This window comes from Rattus norvegicus, chromosome 2, assembly GCF_036323735.1.
Source record: "Rattus norvegicus strain BN/NHsdMcwi chromosome 2, GRCr8, whole genome shotgun sequence".
NCBI classification, from domain to species: Eukaryota; Metazoa; Chordata; class Mammalia; order Rodentia; family Muridae; genus Rattus; species Rattus norvegicus.
Genome location: NC_086020.1, coordinates 67489488 through 67511659, shown reverse-complemented (window position 1 = coordinate 67511659; position 22172 = coordinate 67489488). Strand labels below are relative to the sequence as shown.

Here is a 22172-nt window from a genome sequence, read left to right as displayed (position 1 = left end):
TCATAAGGGAAATTGGTCTGAAGTTCTCTTTCTTTGTTGTGTCTTTGTGTGGTTTAGGTATAAGAGTAATTGTGGCTTCGTAGAAGGTATTCAGTAGTGATCCATCTGTTTCAATTTTGTGGAATAGTTTGGATAATATTGGTATGAGGTCTTCTATGAAGGTTTGATAGAATTCTGCACTAAACCTGTCTGGACCTGTGCTCATTTTGGTTGGGAGACCTTTAATGACTACTTCTATTTCCTTAGGAGTTATGGGGTTGTTTAACTAGTTTATCTGTTCCTGATTTAACTTCGGTACCTGGTATCTGTCTAGGAAATTGTCCATTTCCTGAAGATTTTCAAGTTTTGTTGAATATAGGTTTTTATAGTAAGATCTGATGATTTTTTGAATTTCCTCTGAATCTGTTGTTATGTCTCCCTTTTCATTTCTGATTTTGTTAATTTGGACACACTCACTGTGTCCTCTCGTGAGTCTGGCTAAGGGTTTATCTATCTTGTTGATTTTCTCAAAGAACCAACTTTTGGTTCTGTTGATTCTTTCTATGGTCCTTTGTGTTTCTACTTGGTTGATTTCAGCTCTGAGTTTGATTATTTCCTGCCTTCTAATCCTCCTGGGTGTATTTGCTTCTTTTTGTTCTAGAGCTTTTAGGTGTGCTGTCAAGCTGCTGACATATGCTCTTTCCTGTTTCTTTCTGCAGGCACTCAGCGCTATGAGTTTTCCTCTTAGCACAGCTTTCATTGTGTCCCATAAGTTTTGGTATGTTGTACCTTCATTTTCATTAAATTCTAAAAAGTTTTTAATTTCTTTCTTTATTTCTTCCTTGACCAGGTTATCATTGAGTAGAGCATTGTTCAATTTCCAAGTATATGTGGGCATTCATCCTTGATTGTTATTGAAGACCAGTTTTAGACCGTGGTGGTCCGATAGCACGCATGGGATTAATTCTATCTTTCTGTACCTGTTGAGGCCCGTTTTTTGACCAATTATATGGTCAATTTTGGAGAAAGTACCATGAGGAGCTGAGAAGAAGGTATATCCTTTTGCTTTAGGATAGAATGTTCTATAAATATCTGTTAAGTCCATTTGGCTCATGACTTCTCTTAGTCTGTCTACATCTCTGTTTAATTTCTGTTGCCATGATCTGTCCATTGATGAGAGTGGGGTGTTGAAATCTCCCACTATTATTGTGTGAGGTGCAATGTGTGTTTTGAGCTTTAGTAAGGTTTCTTTTACATATGTAGGTGCCCTTGTATTTGGGGCATAATTATTTATGATTGAGAGTTCATCTTGGTGGATTTTTCCTTTGATGAATATGAAGTGTCCTTCCTTATCTTTCTTGATGACTTTTAGTTGGAAATTGATTTTATTTGATATTAGAATGGCTACTCCAGCTTGCTTCTTCTGACATTTGCTTGGAAAGTTGTTTTCCAGCCTTTCACTCTGAGGTAGTGTCTGTCTTTGTCTCTGAGGTGTGTTTCCTGTAGGCAGCAGAATGCAGGGTCCTCGTTGCGTATCCAGTTTGTTAATCTATGTCTTTTTATTGGGGAGTTGAGGCCATTGATGTTGAGAGATATTAAGGAATAGTGATTATTGCTTCCCGTTATATTCATATTTGGATGTGAGGTTATGTTTGTGTGCTTTCATTCGCTTTGTTTTGTTGCCAAGACGATTAGTTTCTTGCTTCTTCTAGGGTATAGCTTGCCTCCTTATGTTGGGCTTTACCATTTATTATCCTTTGTAGTGCTGGATTTGTAGAAAGATATTGTATAAATTTGGTTTTGTCATGGAATATCTTGATTTCTCCATCTATGTTAATTGAGAGTTTTGCAGGATACAGTAACCTGGGCTGGCATTTGTGTTCTCTTAGGGTCTGTATGACATCAGTCCAGGATCTTCTGGCCTTCATAGTTTCTGGCGAGAAGTCTGGTGTGATTCTGATAGGTCTGCCTTTATATGTTACTTGACATTTTTCCCTTACTGCTTTTAATATTCTTTCTTTATTTTGTGCGTTTGGTGTTTTGACTATTATGTGACGGGAGGTGTTTCTTTTCTGGTCCAATCTATTTGGAGTTCTGTAGGCTTCTTGTATGCCTATGGGTATCTCTTTTTTTAGGTTAGGGAAGTTTTCTTCTATTATTTTGTTGAAGATATTTACTGGTCCTTTGTGCTGGGAGTCTTCACTCTCTTCTATACCTATTATCCTTAGGTTTGATTTCATTGAGTCCTGGATTTCCTGTATGTTTTGGACCAGTAGCTTTTTCTGCTTTACATTATCTTTGACAGTTGAGTCAATGATTTCTATGGAATCTTCTGCTCCTGAGATTCTCTCTTCCATCTCTTGTATTCTGTTGGTGAGGCTTGTATCTACAGCTCCTTGTCTCTTCTTTTGGTTTTCTATATCCAGAGTTGTTTCCATGTGTTCTTTCTTGATTGCTTCTATTTCCATTTTTGTTCCTTCAACTGTTTGATTGTGTTTTCCTGGAATTCTTTCAGGGATTTTTCCGATTCTTTCAGGGATTTTTGCGATTCCTCTCTGTAGGCTTCTACTTGTTTATTAATGTTTTCCTGTGTTTCCCTAAGGGAGGTCTTCATGTCTTTCTTGAAGTCCTCCAGCATCATGATCAAATATGATTTTGAAACTAGATCTTGCTTTTCTGGTGTGTTTGGATATTCCATGTTTGTTTTGGTGGGAGAATTGGGCTCCGATGATGCCATGTAGTTTTGGTTTCTGTTGCTTGGGTTCCTGCGCTTGCCTCTCGCCATCAGATTATCTCTAGTGTTACTTTGTTCTGCTATTTCTGACAGTGGCTAGACTGTCCTTTAAGCCTGTGTGTCAGGAGTGCTGTAGACCTGTTTTCCTCTCTTTCAGTCAGTTATGGGGACAGAGTGTTCTGCTTTCAGGAGTGTAGTTTTTCCTCTCTACAGGTCTTCAGCTGTTCCTGTGGGCCTGTGTCTTGAGTTCACCAGGCAGCTTTCTTGCAGCAGAAAGGTTGGTCTTACCTGTGGTCCCGAGGCTCAAGTTCGCTCGTGGGGTGCTGCCCACGGGCTCTCTGCAGTGGCAGCAACCAGGAAGATATGCGCAGCCCCTTCCGGGAGCTTCAGTGCCCCAGGGTTCCAGATGGCCTTTGGTGTTTTCCTCTGGCGTCCGAGATGTGTATGCAGAGTGCAGTCTCTTCTGGTTTCCCAGGCGTGTCTGCCTCTCTGAGGGTTTAGCTCTCCCTCCCACGGGATTTGGTTGCACAGAACTGTTTATCTGGTCTGTTTCCTTCAGGTTCTGGTGGTGTCTCAGGCAGGGGTCCTGCCGCTCCTGGGCCCTCCCCCACGGGAGTCCAGAGGCCTTATACAGTTTCCTTTTGGTCCAGGGATGTGGGCAGGGGTGGGCAGTGTTGGTGGTCTCTTCTGCTCTGCAGCCTTAGGAGTGCCCTCCTGACCAGGCGGTGAGTTCTCTTTCCCACAGGGTCTCCCTACCTTCTTGTTTAACTTTTTTCTTTTCCTTTTTTTCTTTTCTTTTCTTTTTCTTCTTTTTCTTATTTTTTTTTTCGGAGCTGGGGACCAAACCCAGGGCCTTGTGCTTGGTAGGCAAGTGCTCTACCACTGAGCTAAATCCCCAACCCCCACTTCACTACCTTCTAATGACAAACGTAACCACTTATGTCAATTTGTTATTACTCCCAGATAATCATCTTTGTGGAAAGGAACAAACAAACAGTGTCAAATTTGCAATTGAATATGTCTGTCTCATAATTATGACATCAAGTTACAGTAAAGAAAATGACCCCAGAAACTTTCTAATAGGACATGGTTCATAGAAATATGTCAGCATTTAAGTATTAAGGATGGTATATTTCCCTCCAGATCTGTAAGTCCTATTCTTAGAGGAAACTTTTCACTAAAAATCAAAAAAAAAAAAAAGATGAGGAGAGAGTAATATGCATGTCCTCTTTCCAAGTGAATATGGAGGAGGTAATTTCAGATGTAATTTGACTTATGAAGAGGGTTATTTCTCATCAATTCTTGTTAAATTGGACCTATCATTAGTAAAATTCCACTTAAAATTTAGCTTACCAAATTTTATAGTTCAACAAGACACTGAACAATACAGTATTTCTACTTTTTATTATACAGCTATTGGGAGCCTCAGTGTGCAATAGTAATTTAGCATGTCAGAACAGTACTGTATCATGAGTTCAAGAAAATATCTAATTTCAAATCTTGAATCATAGGTTATGGGTATACTTATATTTATGCTAGTGAAACAAAACTAATTTGATCCATTCTCAGGTGATATTTGATACTCTCTTTGCTTTTGGGAGACTTTAATCTATATCAACTTACCTGAAACTAAATATTCTTGAATATAGAAATATACTGCTGTATTAGCTTCCATAGATATAGATAGATAGATAGATAGAGAGAGAGAGAGACAGACAGACAGACAGACAGACAGACAAATATAATTCAAAGACTACATATAGACAGACAGACAGATTAAAGACAGATTTCTGGAATTCAGTTCAACTATAGTGAGTGGGACAATACCCCACTAGCTATTTTATATTACTAATGAGACCACTAGTACCAGGAAATGGTTGTCAGCTGACGGGGTCTCATAGAATGCCCCCAAACATTATACATTATTTCCAATGCTATTGTGTACCCTTCACCTTCACAGGGTAAATTCCTTAGGCTAAAGATAGAATATACTTAAATTACAGACTGTGGGAAAATGTAACTAGTACTTAAATGGAATTTTCATTCTTTATGTTTAGCAATCATAGTAGTAGCAAGTTTCATATGCCCTATCAGAGGAAGAAAATTATCTTCAACCTCATTCAGATATATACCCCGCAAGCTACTATACTATCTGCCTTACAATATATGTCAACTAGTACAAGACTAAGATGACTATGACGTGGATAACTAATAATGTTTATTAGATGTAAGGCATGTTCCAGTAGATGTAACAATTACCTTTCCCTTTCAATAAAGCCAACTACAGGTTAGAGACATCATGAAGTCATAGCCCCGCTCTTATTTTTCAAGTCTGAAAAGAAAGGGAGAATGAGACTCACAGAGAGAAAAGACAAAACCCGCTCTTATTTTTCAAGTCTGAAAAGAAAGGGAGAATGAGACTCACAGAGAGAAAAGGCAAAATGCAACTCTTGTCATACAGGACTATTCCGCTTGTTTTATTTCTTGCCTATTACCTTGTCTTTGCTCACTAGTGCTTTCTAAACGTCTGCCCTCTTCTAATATAGAGAAAGAAAAGATATTCTTAATAGGGTGTCTTTATGTTTGTTTTATAGGCGTTGTTTTAGGAGTAATACTTTAAATTTCTTACAGTTTAGATTTGAGGTGTATCATCAGGTAAAATTTTTAACCAAGCTCTTATATTAACCCATGTTCTCAGCGTCACACAACACTCATTGCTGGCTCATTTTTCTCTATTGTGATTCTAAGTTGAAAGAAATCATATGTATATTTTCAACCTTCTTTCTCAATCATGTAAATTATGCTTCATACCATACAGCATGCCTAAAAATCATTTGTAAAGTGAAGGAAGTTTTATTGTTATTATTTTCTCTAAGTTGATATACAATGATCTGTTTTTGAAAGTCTATTTTATATGAGCTGTCACTTTGCTGAGTATGAGAAACTTGAATATAATTTTTAAATAGATTCCAAGAGTAATAAATATCCTGGATTGGAGTCAATATGTTTCAAGTAAGTAAACTTTCTTTTGATCTCTCTCTCTCTCTCTCTCTCTCTCTCTCTCTCTCTCTCTCTCTCTCTCTCTCTCTCTGTGTGTGTGTGTCTCTCTCTCTGTTTCTTTGTCTCTTTCTGTCTCTGTCTGTCTGTGTATCTGTATGTCTGTCTTTCTTTCACACACACACACACACACACACACACACACACATACACACGCACACACATACACACGCACACATTTCTTTTCTCAGTCTTCTCTATTCTGTCTTTCTTTTATTGATTACATTATGAACTGGTTACCATTATATCTGAGAATCAGGAGGAGAAAAAACCAAATACACAATTGTCCAATTAAATCAAGCTGTGTTTTGGGATGCACCCAGGTTTACCCAGTCAGAGCTGTCTTAACCTCAATCAGAATTTGAGAGAGCAGTTCTCTGATGGCCTCTTCAAGTCTCTTTCATAGGAGAGATAGTATGTTCATTTTAGCAAGAGAGTTGGCTGTTACACATTATTAGAAAGATACAATTTAGTGAAAAGAACAAGGTAAAGGGGTTGTAAAAATTATAAATTGGATCAACAAAGCAGTATTTTTTCTTAAATTAGAACATAGGAGAAACAGGGACTTTTTTCTTAACAACAATCAGAAATCTGCACAGAATAAACAGCAATTGCTTAATTACAAATAGAAACCACAACTTGCAAGAACTTAACATGGGACGACAAACAGTAACTACTTCCTAACTTGTCTTAACTTCAAAGAGAACCCTTAGCTTGCAAGGTATATTTTTCCTGTTTGGGTCTCCCATTAACTTGCAAGGTATATTGTTTCTGCTTTGGTCTCACATTACGAGGCTGTTCCGGTTCAGTATTTTAAGATTTTAACAAAGGATAATAGCTTGGATTCATTGTAGAACAGAGTAGAGCACAGTCAGGGAGATTTTCAAGGTCAAGGAGTACTTATAAAGACCGTTTCATTTCATAGCAGGTTAATGGTGCCTTGCCTTAAGTACTGTTCATTCTTAGATTGGAAAATTTTCAAAAATCAGAACTAAAATATAATCACAATGCTTAAAAATTTCATGATTTATTGATAGATTAAGTATATATATTTAAAATAAATTTAAAGACATTCTTTAGCCATCTAATACATAGATTTCAGGATTTGATTTGATTATTAGAAAGGGAAACATTGACATAAGATAGTTATTGCCTACTACCCACTAGATTTTACACTGATGACTACCAACTAGAGAAATGGGATGGAATAAACATCCTGAGGTTTTGCTTTATCCATCATCATTATATTAAGAAAGCCATCAATTATTTCCCCATGCAACAACTGTTTTCATCATTAAATTAAGGAAAATCATTTCAGCAAATGATCAGTTAATAGTTCTGCTCTATCTACAATTTTATCTTTGAAAATTGAAAATTATGAGAAACTTTATGATGTCTTGTCAGGAATTAGTATAAATTCAAACGCCATACACTCAAGGTTAGCAATTAATTCAGCCTGTGATTCTTTTCTCTTATATTTGACGGCTTTAGCAAGGAGCTGGTAATGAAACAATCAACAACCACCATAGAGATCCATAGCCCACTGTCTTATGCCGTGGGTGTTCTTCAGATCATTGGCCAGCCTTTGTGCCTTCATTCAGATTACTAAATAAAATACCACCCCTAAAACATTTATGAGAGAGCACTATGTGCTTACCTTGAGAAGTGTCTACAAAACTGGAGGAGGCAAAATGAAATACTGAAACAGAAACATGTTAGACATGTGAAAGTTACTACACCAAGGGAGTTAAGATGAGCAGGTCTTGAGTTGGTGTGAGCACCTTTAGAGGCTGGCCTGCCGTGGGTTACCATGATCAGTTTGTTTCTGCAAAAAAAAAACCAAAAAAACAAAAAACAAAAAACAAAAAACTGAAACCAAAAAGAAAGCAAAACGAAAACACAGAGCTTATTGTCACATGCAGCTAGGCCAGACTACTTATGTGGGTCCTGACAATTCAAAGACAGGTCTAAATGCTTATCTTACAAAATTGTTGGCCCCCTGAAGCAACTTAATGATAATTTTAAATGGAATAATAAGATTTGTCTTTGTAATGAACATATTGATCCAAAAGTATTACAACATTTCAGTTTTATTTTAGACATTATTTTCATTTTTTCTTTCATATATTTCATGAAAATATAGTAAACATTATAAAGACTTCGCTGGTATTTTATATTTAATATATGGAAAGTCTGTTTCTCTTTTCAGACTAATTTCTGTGTTAAGGCATATGTATATTTAGAGACTGTTTAAATACAACATAATTTTCTATTTGTGTCATTTAAAATATTCACAAGTATGATATAAATGTATATTTTAAATAGTAAAATTATTATTAGAATTTCATTTTATGGAGCACAAATAAAGTCACAGATATCACCTGAAACTAATTAAAATTATTCTGAAAGAAAAGTGTGCATGATTAATCAACCATTACAATTTAGTTGCAGAAACAACTAAACATATTTAAGATTATTATAAAATCACTAATATAGAAATGTATTGTGTAAAACAGCTAATCTTACTTGAATTCAAATAACTTATCTGTAAATTATACTGTGATTTGAAAGTTTTCATGGTGAAGCCCTTCGTGTATTTTTCTTTTCTCTAATACATGCATTTTTCTTTAAATGTTTCATGCTTTTATGCAGTGTATCTTGATCATGTCAAGTTTCAAAATGACTCTCCATAAACCTATTGTCAGCACAGCTCCCTTCCATCACCATGTGCTCTTACCTTTTTAGCAGTCACTGCGTCATTCTAATGAGCCCATTGTATATGGGTGAGACCATTAATGGTTTCTCTCCCTCAAGAAGGCTTCATAACGCTTTCCAGACTTGTGAGAGTTAACCAACAGAAAAAGTTTATTGGTCAGAGTAAGATTGCTTTCATTCTCTGTTTCAGAGCCTGCCCCACATGTGGCCCATACATATACAGCCACCCAATTAGACAAGATGGATGAAGCAAAGAAGTGCAGACCAACAGGAGCCGGATGTAGATCTCTCCTGAGAGACACAGCCAGAATACAGCAAATACAGAGGCGAATGCCAGCAGCAAACCACTGAACTGAGAATAGGTCCCCTATTGAAGGAATCAGAGAAAGAACTGGAAGAGCTTGAAGGGGCTCGAGACCCCAAAAGTACAACAATGCCAAGCAACCAGAGCTTCCAGGGACTAAGCCACTACCTAAAGACTATACATGGACTGACCCTGGACTCTGACCCCATAGGTAGCAATGAATATCCTAGTAAGAGCACCAGTGGAAGGGGAAGCCCTGGGTCCTGCTAAGACTGAACCCCCAGTGAACTAGTCTATGGGGGGAGGGCGGCAATGGGGGGAGGGTTGGGAGGGGAACACCCATAAGGAAGGGGAGGGGGGAGGGGGATGTTTGCCCGGAAACCGGGAAAGGGAATAACACTCGAAATGTATATAAGAAATACTCAAGTTAATAAAAAAAAAAAAAGATTGCTTTTATTGTGTCCTATAACTAGTGCATGTCCTGAGCAATAGCTTCTTACAACCAACCAGGAATAATGGCAAAAGTTTGTCTTATTTTCAGACCTCTAGAGATTGAATGATGAATAATTCATATGTATGTAATCTTGGAATCCATATTTGGCATTGTGATTTTCATTTAATCACTCATGTCCTCTGGGATCAACATTGCACATGCATGTAGCTTACTCCAATTCAGTTGGATTCATTTTGTTTCTTTGGGGTTTTCTTGTTTGTTTGGTTTTTGTTTTTTTTTTTCTTTTGCTGTTATTAATTTGTTCTGTGAATTAGCCTACAAATTAGAATATTTTGGTAAACCTTTTACATCTTCTTTGTTTTGGTTATTTGATACCCTAAACTAGTGTTTACAACTTTCTTATTGGTACGATATTTTAATATAGTTCCTTATGTTGTGCTGATCCCCAACCATAAAATTATTTTTGTTGCTATTTCATAGCTCTAATTGTGATACTATTATGAGTCATCATGTAAAATGGCTGATATGTAGGATACCTGATAAGTGAGTCCTGTGAGAGGATTGCTCAACCCACAAAGGGGTCACAAATCACAGTTTGAAAAACACTGCCTTAGAACGGAGTTTTTATGAAAATATATGCATACTCAACTTCTCATTTTGAAACCCTATTAAAATGCATATTGCAATCTTTATGAATTATTTACTTCCATGAATATATGGAAGCATGAAAAATAAAGAAGTTAAAATGTGGTGAAATCAAAAGTGTTTAAAACTGGCTTAGGGGAATAAAACAATATTGTGTTGTAAATATAGAAACACCATAGCACACAAGTGAAATCAAATTTCACATTTTCTCATTTTCAGTAGCACCACTGCCACTTACAATTTTCAGCATGGGATATTCTCTACCAAAATATATATTTGCTTTTGTTGACAGCCTGAATGAGATTATGTTCACTTCACTCATGAACAGCTTCTGTTTCGAGAAATATTTGAAGTGTTTTCCTGGTCGAAAGAGGAAATTTCAAACTGGTAGTAACCGTAGGACTTTTCTAACTTAGATAGGCAAAGATATAAATAGTTTAGAAATAAAATTCTATTTACTCATATTTGCCACATCTTACAATTTAATGTACCGTTCATAAACACTCAAATGTCTGAGATTATTTAAACATAACATTTTTTGCATCTTCAAGTAGCCCGTTTGACTGCAAAGTACTGGGCATATATGAAGTTGAAAACATGCAAAGTTTTAGACATCACTGTGAGAAGCTGAGATTTTTATTTTTTATTTAAAAATATGAGTTACATTTATCCAATAATTTTATGGCCTCATATTTAACAAAATGCATTATATCCATCATATTATTGTTCCTGAAATATGATCATAGTTTTAAAAAAATGAATTAGATCATATGGTGTTTGCTGGTATAAAGGCATGAAGGAAAATCTACCTGATTTTTGGAGTGAGAGCAGGCCTGTGTGACATTAAATTTTGTGCAAGATAAAATTTATGATCTATAATTCATTCACAGCTCATACAGGATAATAAACTGATCAATTTTCTTGTTTGTACAAAATATAGAACTTTGATTAACTGGGTATTTTCCCTCTGTTTACTTTTTTTTTTCTACATAGGCAGAATGTGCTGTTGTGCTACAATGACATGTCAGAAGCACTGGTGTGTCATTTCCAGTGAATAAGCACTTTTAATACCATTTTATTGTTATGCCTTCAACCTGAAATTCCCATTTGAGAATTTACTTACTATATTTTGCTATTGATGATTTTCTCCTTAACAGTGGAAAAAGAGTCTTGCAGAAAAACTCAATTCCCTATGATACTTACCATTCCTTTCTGATATGTCTAGCATTTTATACAAACAATATCTTATGTAATATATACCATTTAAATGACCAATAATGAGATTGTGATGAGACCTGACTTGCGAAAATCTTTAATTCATCAATAGCATTTTAAAAAGTTCATACAGTTTTTTTTTATTTAAAACATGCTCATGGGCAAGTATTGTGGCGCACACTAGCTTCCTCACAGAATATTTCTGTTGTTCACTATATACCAAGACTTTTTTATAAGTGGCTCTGAAAAGAGGAATGGACAAAAAATTCTAGGTAAGATGTTTGCAGCCTTCCAGACTTGGATGGAATTGTTAAATTATTCCCGAAAATGTGTGAGGTGGTACACATAGTGTGACTAATGCTTTTCACAGTCAATGGTGAAGGTGAGAACCTGGAGCACCATGGAGTAACCCATACACTTCACAGGCTACACAAGCTATGTACGTCACAGAAGCTCTGATAATATGATTTTCTCTGTTTTGTCTAATTATGTTTATATTTGCTTGTTTCACAATACTCTTTTGAATAATGAAGTTATTAATTTTATTGTCTTTTTGTAAAAACTAATGCTGATAAAATATAAAGTAAGAAACTGCCATGACAATTAAATTTGATTTGTTAAATCATATATAATTAGTATTAATAATGTGTCATTGAATCATGGTTATTTTTGATGTTTCATATGAGCATTTACTTTAACAAAATTTGTAGAGAAACTGGTAATAAGCAATTTTGTATCTTCTAATATTTATCATTTTTGTGCTAGGAATTTCGTATTTAGGTACAGTTTAAAAACTGATTGATTTAGCTGTCACCATTTTTGCCTAAATAACCAGAAATCACGCTTACATTCTGAGGTTTGGTGATATTCTTGGAGTTTTTTTTTAAAAAAGAAAACTCTTTAGAGAAATATAATTTTCACATACAAATGTTCCCAAGCTATATTTTTATAATTCCTCTCTAATGCAAACCTTCTAATTTTCATGTTACCCACAATTGAATGTATTTCCTATAATGAACAATGTTAAAATTCCTAAATCTATGAAATATGGAAATAGCATGAAAATTAGTTTAAATGTACTATAAAATAAAAATGCACTAAATGCATTAATAAATATATATGAAGATAATAGCTAAGTAAAAATAATTTGAGAGAATAGGTATCTTGTTATCGATGTTCCTATAAGTATATTATATGTAAGTAAACCTGAATTCTCTTTCTTCTCTTAAGCCCTGCTCTTCCCCTCTTCCCCTCTTCCCCTCTTTCCCATTGTCCCTTGTCTCCCCATTCCCTTCCCCCTTCCCTCCACATGTTCATGGCCAGTCTTTACTCCTCTCTTCTTCTACTATTCTTCTCTGATTAAACCTTTCCACGTGGAAAAAAAAGTAAACCTGAATGAGTTGAAAACATAACTCAATAACTTCGTGGGACTTCTACACTGCAAACCTGCAAAGCAATTGAAATATTGGGGTCGATTCAAAAGGAGCAATTATTATCAAGGAATATTGGGAAACTTTGTGTTGGGAAATTTGTTTGAACTAGTGATATTAAACTTTGTGACAAGATGAGAAAAAGTAAGATAGAGAAATTTTGACAATGTATATGTGTTACAGTATCTAATTGATTATCCATTTGTTCATGTATTTAGAGGAACTTGACAATAACAATAACAAAAGAAATCAATGTTGGAAGAAAGGATTTGAAAAATTAAGTTTCATCAAAATTTGTCATTAGAAATAAATGCAAATAATTTCCTCATAGGCTTTTGATTTAGTGGTAGCAATTTTAACATACCAATAATTAAGTATTTATATCTAACTTGACTCATTGCTGCTCTAATGCAATCTATTCCTATTTCTACATGTGATTTTTCACTGTTGTATTCAGACACTGTCTTGGCAGCATCAAAACAATGTGCCTAAAGCATGTTGTATCATTTGTAAAGTGTCCTGAAGTTTTTATATTCAACTCAACATTCATGATAGGAATTATTTCTTCCTTAATAGACACATCTCAGAAAGTAGCTAACGTGTGTTTGGTATGAAATTAGAATTTCATTCACACCTGTAAATAATGACTGTATTTTATACAATTGCAGGACTGTCGTGATATATTTCAAAGTTCAAAGTACATCATAAAGATTTAACTTTTGTAAAATAGATATAGAATAGAGGAAATAATCATGTAGTTGACAGAAAGTTTACTTTCAAATTTAAGTCTCATTTGTTGTATAAATTAAAGACATTACTTGATATTTCTGAACAGATTCATAAACAGTGAAAGAAAGTAACAGAGTTCACCCTTACAAGTCATTTTAAGGAGTGACATATAAATTAACTGGAAATGGTTTGCCGTCAAACTAAATTATGCTTAGTAAATTCTCTGTGGTGTAAGAAATAAATTGGAATTGTTTTGCATAATGCTGAATTATATTATTTCTAAATGCTTTTATGTAAATTCTCTAGCATACCTTTCTAATTTGAACAGATTCCTAATGAGGAAGTAAAAATCAGTTGTATTGTCTCAGGCAATAGAGTTGTTAATGTTAGGACTATCATTTTAATATTTATCATAACTAATTGACTAATTCTACTGTGTATTCAATTTCTGAGAATTTAATGATTCTGTAGATTTGAAGAATCTTTCTATTTATGACCAACTATTTTGATACAAACAAACTTATGCTTTCACTGATTATATTATAATAGTATTTTAGAACTTTTAGAAATTTAATTTCTCAACGTTTGCCAAAAAAAATTCTAAAATAAGAATTATATCATTTTAGAAATAGCAATGGGAGGGTCTAAATGATAAAACATCATAGATTTAGAGAGTGAGTTACTATAATCTTACTATAATCTAAAACTACTATGTGAAGTATTTCTAGTTGATTCCTAGGTACAGGTTAATTGTTTCAGAATTAATTATTTATAACACTCTACCCATTGTCTCATGATATATACTGAAGTTGATGAAGTTCAATATAAATTTTAATACAATGCTCACTTCCATATTTTTCCTTTTGAATATTTTATCCATGATGGGCTTATAAGAGTCTCACAGAAAGTCAAATTTTCTGAAGTTCAGGCATATATTGATTTATTAAGAAGCAATTACTTTTCAATTTATTATGATGGGATTTCAAGAAAATCCAGTTATGTAAGGAAACAAGTGTAAAAATCATAATGTTGTATATAATATTTGTTATTTCCAGTGATATATTTGATTTTAGAATGAAACAATTCTTCTAAAACAGACATGAATGGACTTAACTTCTAATATATGTGGGTCTAGATTAACTCCAGATAGTTATAGGAAATGGGATTCTTTTATTCTTGTAAAGCAAAAAATTCTATAGCATCACAGAGTTGAATTAATCATAATCCCAGTTTTTATACTTCTGTTATATGGATATTAGTGCTTGGTCACCATAACAAACACCCAAAGAAGAGAGAAACAAAGCAGAAGGACTGTTATCACATTTTTCTTAGGAAACTGACCTCAAGGCCTCAGAATAACTTCTCAGTCCTTAGAAAGAGTATCTAAAACAAGTCATTTGAAAGAAACCTCATGCCATATGTAATATATATTCACATTTCTAAATTGTAAAATTCAACTTATTTTGTATTGTTTTCCAAATATATGTATGTATACACACATACATATAATATATACATATACATGTATGTATGCAAGCACACAAATATGTAGTAATATGTTCACATATATACACATGCACACAAAAAGTTAGCAGAAAATATCTCATTTATACTGTGTATATTCTTTTGCCTTTACATGTACTCCGATGTATAGATTCATAAGTATAGGTGTGTTACCCTGAGCTTTGGAAGTAGTAACAATAACATTCCTTCACTCAGTGTTCACTTAAAATATATTCTTGACTTATGCACATACATTGTATACAAATGTTATTTTGTCTTCTATCTATACACTGTGTACTAATAGTCAACTGATCAGAATTAGAGAGTAGCAATAAGAGAACCAAATGTTTTGCTAAAGCTTGACCAATGAGTATCAAAACGTTTAAGCATCATACCCATCAAGACGACACCACCTTATCAAATCACAGATATAGGCAATTTGAGAATTTGACACTGGTCATCTTAGTCTTAGTCTTAGTCTTCATTTTAGTTTCTTATTTTAATTCCTTACTTAGTATGCTTAATTGGTAAAATTTCTTAATTGGTAAGAAATTTTAAGTAGTGCATTTCGTTGTATATACTACCATCCCATAGGATAACCTTTAAGATAGAGATATAATCATCTATGTTTGTGTCGAGTACTTTATCTTTCAACAGCTTTCATTTGTGTGTGTTCTATGGTGATTTTATTCACTAATTTGGATACTTAACATTTTCCTATTTATAACCTTAATTGATTTAAACTCCTTATATTTTTAAATAAAATAAGCTGTATGAATATAGAGCACACATCAATTCTAGTCGAATATTTTCCCAGACTGGAAAATAAAACCTCCTTAATTTAGTTTCATATTATTAGCTTCCCCTCCATTCTCCCCTTCCAGTCTTTCCCTGCCATTTACTCTCTGTCCCTTTTCCAACTCACCTGTCCTCTGTTTCACTGCAGAAAATGGTAGGCACTAGTGGCTACCAACCAAATGTGGCATATTAAGTTGCAGTAAGACGAGATAGCTCCCCTTGTAGCAATGCTGGACGAAGCAGTGCAGTGTGAAGAAAAGGCCCCTATAAGCAATCAAACAGCAGCCTAATTAAAAAGTTCACTGTCATTGGTCATCAATGGTTTCTCTTATCTTTGAAAATAGGTATTTAATTTTAAAATCCAGTTTTTTTACAACAACCTTTTTTGTCTTAATGTCTTCCCCACCAAGAAAACCCAAATCATTCTTGTCTTACTATTAAGATAGGCATACAGGGAAGTCTTAATACACTGATGCACACCTTACCAGTTCAGAATCTTTTAAGGAAGTTCCCTTGTTATGTTGCAATCTCTATGTGTATATTCAAAACTTTAAATGAGATCCCAAGAACCTGTAAACATTTAGCCATTCAGTGATGCATGATAGCACTAAGAGATTATTATGTCATTTTTTTATTTTTATCACAATAATAATATGCATGTATATGGTATAAATATCCCCATGTTTGAAGATACATTCTTCTTATATATAATAGGTAAAGTTCTAAATTACACTATGATTCTAAATGAAGACTATTTTAAATGTAGTCAACATGGCTACTTTCATGTTCCAATTTTGGTAAAAACATGCAACTTATAGATTATTAATAAAGCTATTCTTACTAGAATAAAGGCTTTTGCTATTTACTATTCTGCAAAGTACTTTGGAAACAGAAGTGGGTGAGGACAAAGCTAGCAGCTAACTATAAGAAGGACCTGGTAAACACTGTCTCAAATCATTATGGCAGGGTGTTTCAGACATGAAATTATGACAGTTCAGTGGCACAATAGACAGGGAATTAATCTCTGAGGAGGAGAATTCCATCATGGAGCTGCATCATATTATTTCTCTACAATATAACCCTGCTGTCTAGGAAGGGGGCTTCTTTTTAACAAAGCATAAAAATGGTAAGGAGACCAAGAGAGGGAACAAGAACAGGCAGATCCTTTGCTTGACAGCATATCATTTTGGCACAGACCACAGCTCCAGTCTTTCCATTAGGCATTTGTATATGTGGCTCTCAGCTTATTTCAAGGGTATCATAGAGTATCTTGAGACAGACATTGTAAGGTGAAGACTATCTTATGAAAGCACTTTGAATGGACAGCTCTCAGTATCATTTCAGTATAAACATCAATGAAGTGAGATCTGTTTAAAGGTTCCTCCAGCATTTCAGTGGGAAAAAATGCTTAAGGTTGGTTTACACTCTGGTTGCTTCATTTACAATTCAATTAGAATAAATGTCACTGTAGGCAAATACTGTGAACAACATCTCTAGATTCATTTATAAAGATGCTTACCCGATAATGTAGTCTCATGCCCATGACTTCACTCCTGTGGAACTTGGGGAAGGCTAGGAAGAATTATAGTCCCTTCTAATCATTAAAATGCATGCATGAAGTACTGCAAACCAGCTTATTTATCACTCCTGAAATGCTGACATGAGCCTTAAAGGCCTACTTCTTCACTTAGGTAAATCAGGAAAATTCCTCCATCTTTACAGATCGAAAGATATCGTGGATATGTATGTCCATTTGTATAGAGAGCAGAGTACAGACAAAAACAAGGTTAGCTGTTGCTATTTCTCAGCATTCTCTTTGTGTATAAAATCCTGCATCAGAGAGATGGAGAGAGGGCATGTTAGTAACTTACTATAATGTGTAAGCACACCCTGAATACCCACAGTTTCATAACCAATCCCCAAAATTGATTCTTCTTTGAAATAACTTGTTCATATTTAAAACTTTTAGTTTTTAATTATATCATCACACTTACAAAATCCTAGGTATAGGATTATATGAAAAGGTTTTACTGATGTTGATTAATTTACATTACATTATACATTTTATTATATGATAAATAGAATGATAACATCTTAGCTTATGTAATTAATATCACATTTAATAAATAAGATGACAAGATTTGGTCACACTATTTTTATTACATTATAATACAGATGAACTTTTTCTTTCATTAAATTATGGGATATACAAGTTTCTTCATATAAACCGTTCATGTAATTAAAAATAATTGTGAATATGTTGAATATACATACTATTTATACTTTAAATACATTGTTACAGTAGTTTCAAGTCAGTTTGAAATGAATACGTTAGTTAAATAATTGCAATTTTGTGAATTAGAATTGCTTGTTGGAGTGAAACCAATGTCTTCAAATGTTTCTACATCATTCAGCAGCAAAGCTTGAATCACCTTTGAGTAAAGTGCTTATAAAAAGCATTTAAGTGCTCTTAGTAATTTTCAAGGAATATGTACAACATTGCCCAGCATTTGAACTCTTCCAGATTTCATTTTCAATAAATTTAAATTGCTTTGTATAGTGGAGAGTAATTTAAAATTATTGAAGTGCTCTAAATTCCACAGTAGAGTACCTATAAAATATAAAGTCTTTCAATGATATAAATCACTATGCACACTTTAGAGCAATTTCATCAGATCAAAATCTCTGATTTTTAGTTTTCACTGCCTTAATTTAAAAGAATGAAAAAATGCCATAGCAAAACAGCATTTATCACCAGTGAATGTAAGAACCAAACTGAATTTCAAATTGCTTTAAAATTTACTCAAGTGAAACATAATTATGCCAGTGATAAGGAAAAAGGGTAGTTAAAGTTTAACTATAATTTAAAATAATTTTAAATCTCTTCTTACATTAAATTGGATTCTTATAGTATCATGTTTCTAAAATGGAGCAATAATATGTTTTTTCTGTTTTACACATAATGTGTTGGTATGTAATACTGTCAATGTTTACCTGAAAACCTCAAAAATTTTAGATTAGCTTGAAATGATTAACATTATGAATAAAAACTAAGCTAATGTCATAGGAAAATATTCAAGGGATGTATATGAGTGAATTGTGATAGTTCAAGTTTTAAGTTAACAAACTCTTGTTTTGATTCTAACGTAATTCTACATATAAAACTTCTTTGATCAGTAGTAAGATACAGTATTGTTATATTCATAGTTAAGTAAGATTTACATGATTAATGATGTGAATAATCAAGTTCTGAACAATAAAACATGTGCAATGAAGCTTGATTATTAACAGAACCGTTTTATGGCAAAGTTCTAATGAATGAAAGTTGCTTAAGACAATGGTACAGAAGATCCTTGTTGTATTTTATTAGAGGACCTGTGCAGGTTGAGATCTTTATAGAATTGGACCACAAAACAAGAAAGATATATCATTATTCTCAGGGAGTGTTATAGAGATTTAACCTTATGAATTAGCTCTGGTAAATGGCCAAGGAGGAGAAAACAAAATGTATTGATTTTGAAGAACTCATCTATACTCACAAGAGTAATATTTGTATTTTTTATGGAGAAATATTCCTCCTCTTACAAGAGCTTATTAGTCCATCAATAATGTTCTGAATGTAAAAAATAGGATTGCTATACATTCCAGTGAGATAAATATAAGTAATTGGGACAGAAAAGTCCTTTGTTGAATCATCCTTTCATTATTTTTTTGGAATTTGAATATATTAGAATATTATTTTCCCATTGCCTTTCCTCATTTCCAATCACTTCTCTACTCTATCTTTACTCTTTCAAAATCATGACCTCTATTTTTATTAATTTTTGTTATTCAATAAGACAGAGTCATAGTATCCTTTTGAAATGGAAAACAATGTACTTAATTATTTGAACGTATGCAACAGATGCCAATGAATTATTTAAATATAGGCAATATTTTATGAATTAAGCATGTAAATATCTCCTTTAATTTATAGCAAGTTATACAATATGAAATTAATAAAACAAGATCAAAAATGTTGAAAGTCAGTATATAGTTTAACCACTATACACATGGATATGAACTCATACACCATACACACAGAAACACTCATACAAATAACTCAGATGAAATGCTCAACAGTGGGGAGAGGGAAATTGTAGAATCCACCTCCAGTAGAAAGACAGAACATTAAGGAATAGGATGTGGTTGCAACCACATAGTTAAAGACTCTGACTCAGAATTGTCTTTGTCTAAATAACTGCAGGGACAAAAATGGAGAAGAGACTGAAGAAAAGAGATCCAGTGACTGGCCCAACTTGGGATCCAGCTAAAGCGGAGGTTCCAAGGATTGAAACTATTACTAATGATTTACTTACAGACAGGAGTGTAGCATGGCTGCCCTCCTAGAGGCCCAACAAGCAGCTGACTGAGACATACACAGATAGGTACAATGGACAGAAGCCAAGAACACCTGTGGTTGAATTAGGGAAAGGCTGAAAGAAGCTAGGGTAGAGGGTGACTCCATATGAAGATCACCAGTCTCTACAAACCTGGACCCAGATATATCAGACAGTAAGCCACCAATCAGGCAGCATACACCAGGTGATCCAAAGTCCCTGACACATACAAAGCAGAGGACTGCCTGGTCTGGCTTCAGTGACAGAAGACACACCTAACATTCTAAAGACTTGAGGCCCCAGAGAGAGGGGAGGTTTTGGTGGGGTATGAGTCTGTGCGGGGGTGTGGGACATCCTCTTGGGGTTAGAAGAGGAGGAATGGTATGGGGAACTGTATTTTGAAAAAGAACCTCCCAACTAAAAGCTATACCTAATAATGATTGAACTTTGTTTTATTAAGTAATGCTAGGGTGTTGAGTTTGGAGGGGGTGGGTAGGAGTGGAAGCATCTTCATAGAAGATGGGGCATGGGGATGGGAGAGGGGGGAAAGGGGATAATATTTGAAATGTAAATACATAAAATATCCAATAAAATTGTAAAAAAGGACAACTGAACAAAAATGTATAAATTGTACACTTTACAAAAAATGTTGGATTGCAATGTTGTCTCTAGTAACTTGAAAACAGTAAATTCTTATTAGTCTCTATTGAGTAATACCTTAAGTGAAACAAAAATTGATCAAGAAATATTCTGCTAAATTTCGTAGTATGAATTAAGGATAGGTATACATATAAATATATATACAAAAAGTTGTGTGTGTATTTGTGTGTGCTGTAGATTCTAAGATTGAATTGCGAGACTCCTTCAGCAACAGGTCTTTGAAGGGTTTTGATGATTTGGATTCAAATCCAAAAATAAATTCCATAATTGAAGCTAAAATAACATTATAGCTTTAACTATATGGAAAATCTCCTAATACCATGAGCTCTCTAGAGAAAAAAAGCAATGCAAACTAATATTTTATTTCAAATAATTCTGTGATAGTTATCTTAAATTCACTGAGACATGTTATTTTTTGTTTAGTAAACATTCCCTACTACTGTGTTAAACAGGTCATGATTTCCAAAAGAAAGAATATGTGTCCACTTTCTTATTCAGTTTATTGTGTGTTTTATACTTTAGTAATAATGTTTCCTAACATGCTACTCTAAGTTCATAGGGATAAGAGTTCATAAAAATTCATGAAAAAACTTTAGGGTTTGGAGAGAAGGTTGAGTGGTTAAGGTATTGATGGTCTGGGAGAAGGCCAGTCTTGGTTCCAAGGAATACTCATAACCATTGATAATTCAGTTTCCAGGGAATCTTTTGCCCACTTCTGAATTCCATGAACATTGTGCATATACACACAATAGTCAGGCAAATTATATATATTCATATATATTAAATTTGAAAATCTAACATCTACAGATTATGAAAATATCTCTTCATGTATATAAAGTATTGACATGAGAATTTTTATAAAGAATAAAGTATGATTTCTATAATTAAAAATGTGATGAAATAATTTCTTCTAAAGTAAATATAAACTTCTAAATACAAGAAATCTTTAATTCTATATCCAGTAGACTGTAAAGAACAAAAAAGGCTTTAAATAGACATAAATATTGTTTATTCAATAACAATAATCTCTAAAATAGGTTAATATATTTGAAAGCCTAGTTCCCATTTGTTTGGCTGTTTAGGAAAGATAAGCATATATGTTCTTATTGGAAGATGTGTGTCCAGGACATAAACATTGTGTTTTCAAAAGCACATACTTGGCCAAATACAGCTTACTCTCTGCCTGCTGCCGGTGGGTCAGGTTGTAAATTCACTACTGATTTTCCAGCACCACGATTGTATGACTACTACCATCATGTTTTTTGTCATACCAATTATGATCTAAGTTCTAAAAATATATGCAAGCCCCCAATTAAATATTTTATTTTATCTTGGACACAGAGTTGAATCATTTCATTATAACATTAACTAAAACAGATTGATTCATAAAATTTTGGTGAAATATTAAAGATATTATTTTAAAGTTTTAGGGGTAATGTTCATGCTTTTTAAAGAGTTCCAAACACACCATTAAATTTATAAATTATAGTTGTCTATTACATATAAAAAGGAGAACATTATTTAATGTTCAAAATGTCCCTTTGATTTACTTAACAACTCATTAACTGAC

General features: G+C 33.8%; 1 long non-coding RNA gene across 6 annotated transcripts in view; it reads right to left on the bottom strand.

Annotated features, from left to right (window-relative positions):
* The window catches only part of LOC102552232 (uncharacterized), a 212956-nt gene that overhangs the window by 34967 nt on the left and 155817 nt on the right, over nt 1–22172 (bottom strand). For 3 of the 6 annotated variants that reach the window (XR_010064136.1, XR_010064139.1, XR_010064137.1), the window contains 3 exons: nt 17083–17393; nt 16049–16133; nt 15691–15827 (listed from right to left, as the gene is read on the bottom strand). This is a non-coding gene — a long non-coding RNA (uncharacterized LOC102552232). Of the gene's footprint in view, nt 1–15690; nt 15828–16048; nt 16134–17082; nt 17576–22172 lie in introns of those variants that run through there. The other 3 variants (XR_010064134.1, XR_010064135.1, XR_005500393.2) reach the window with 2 other exon arrangements.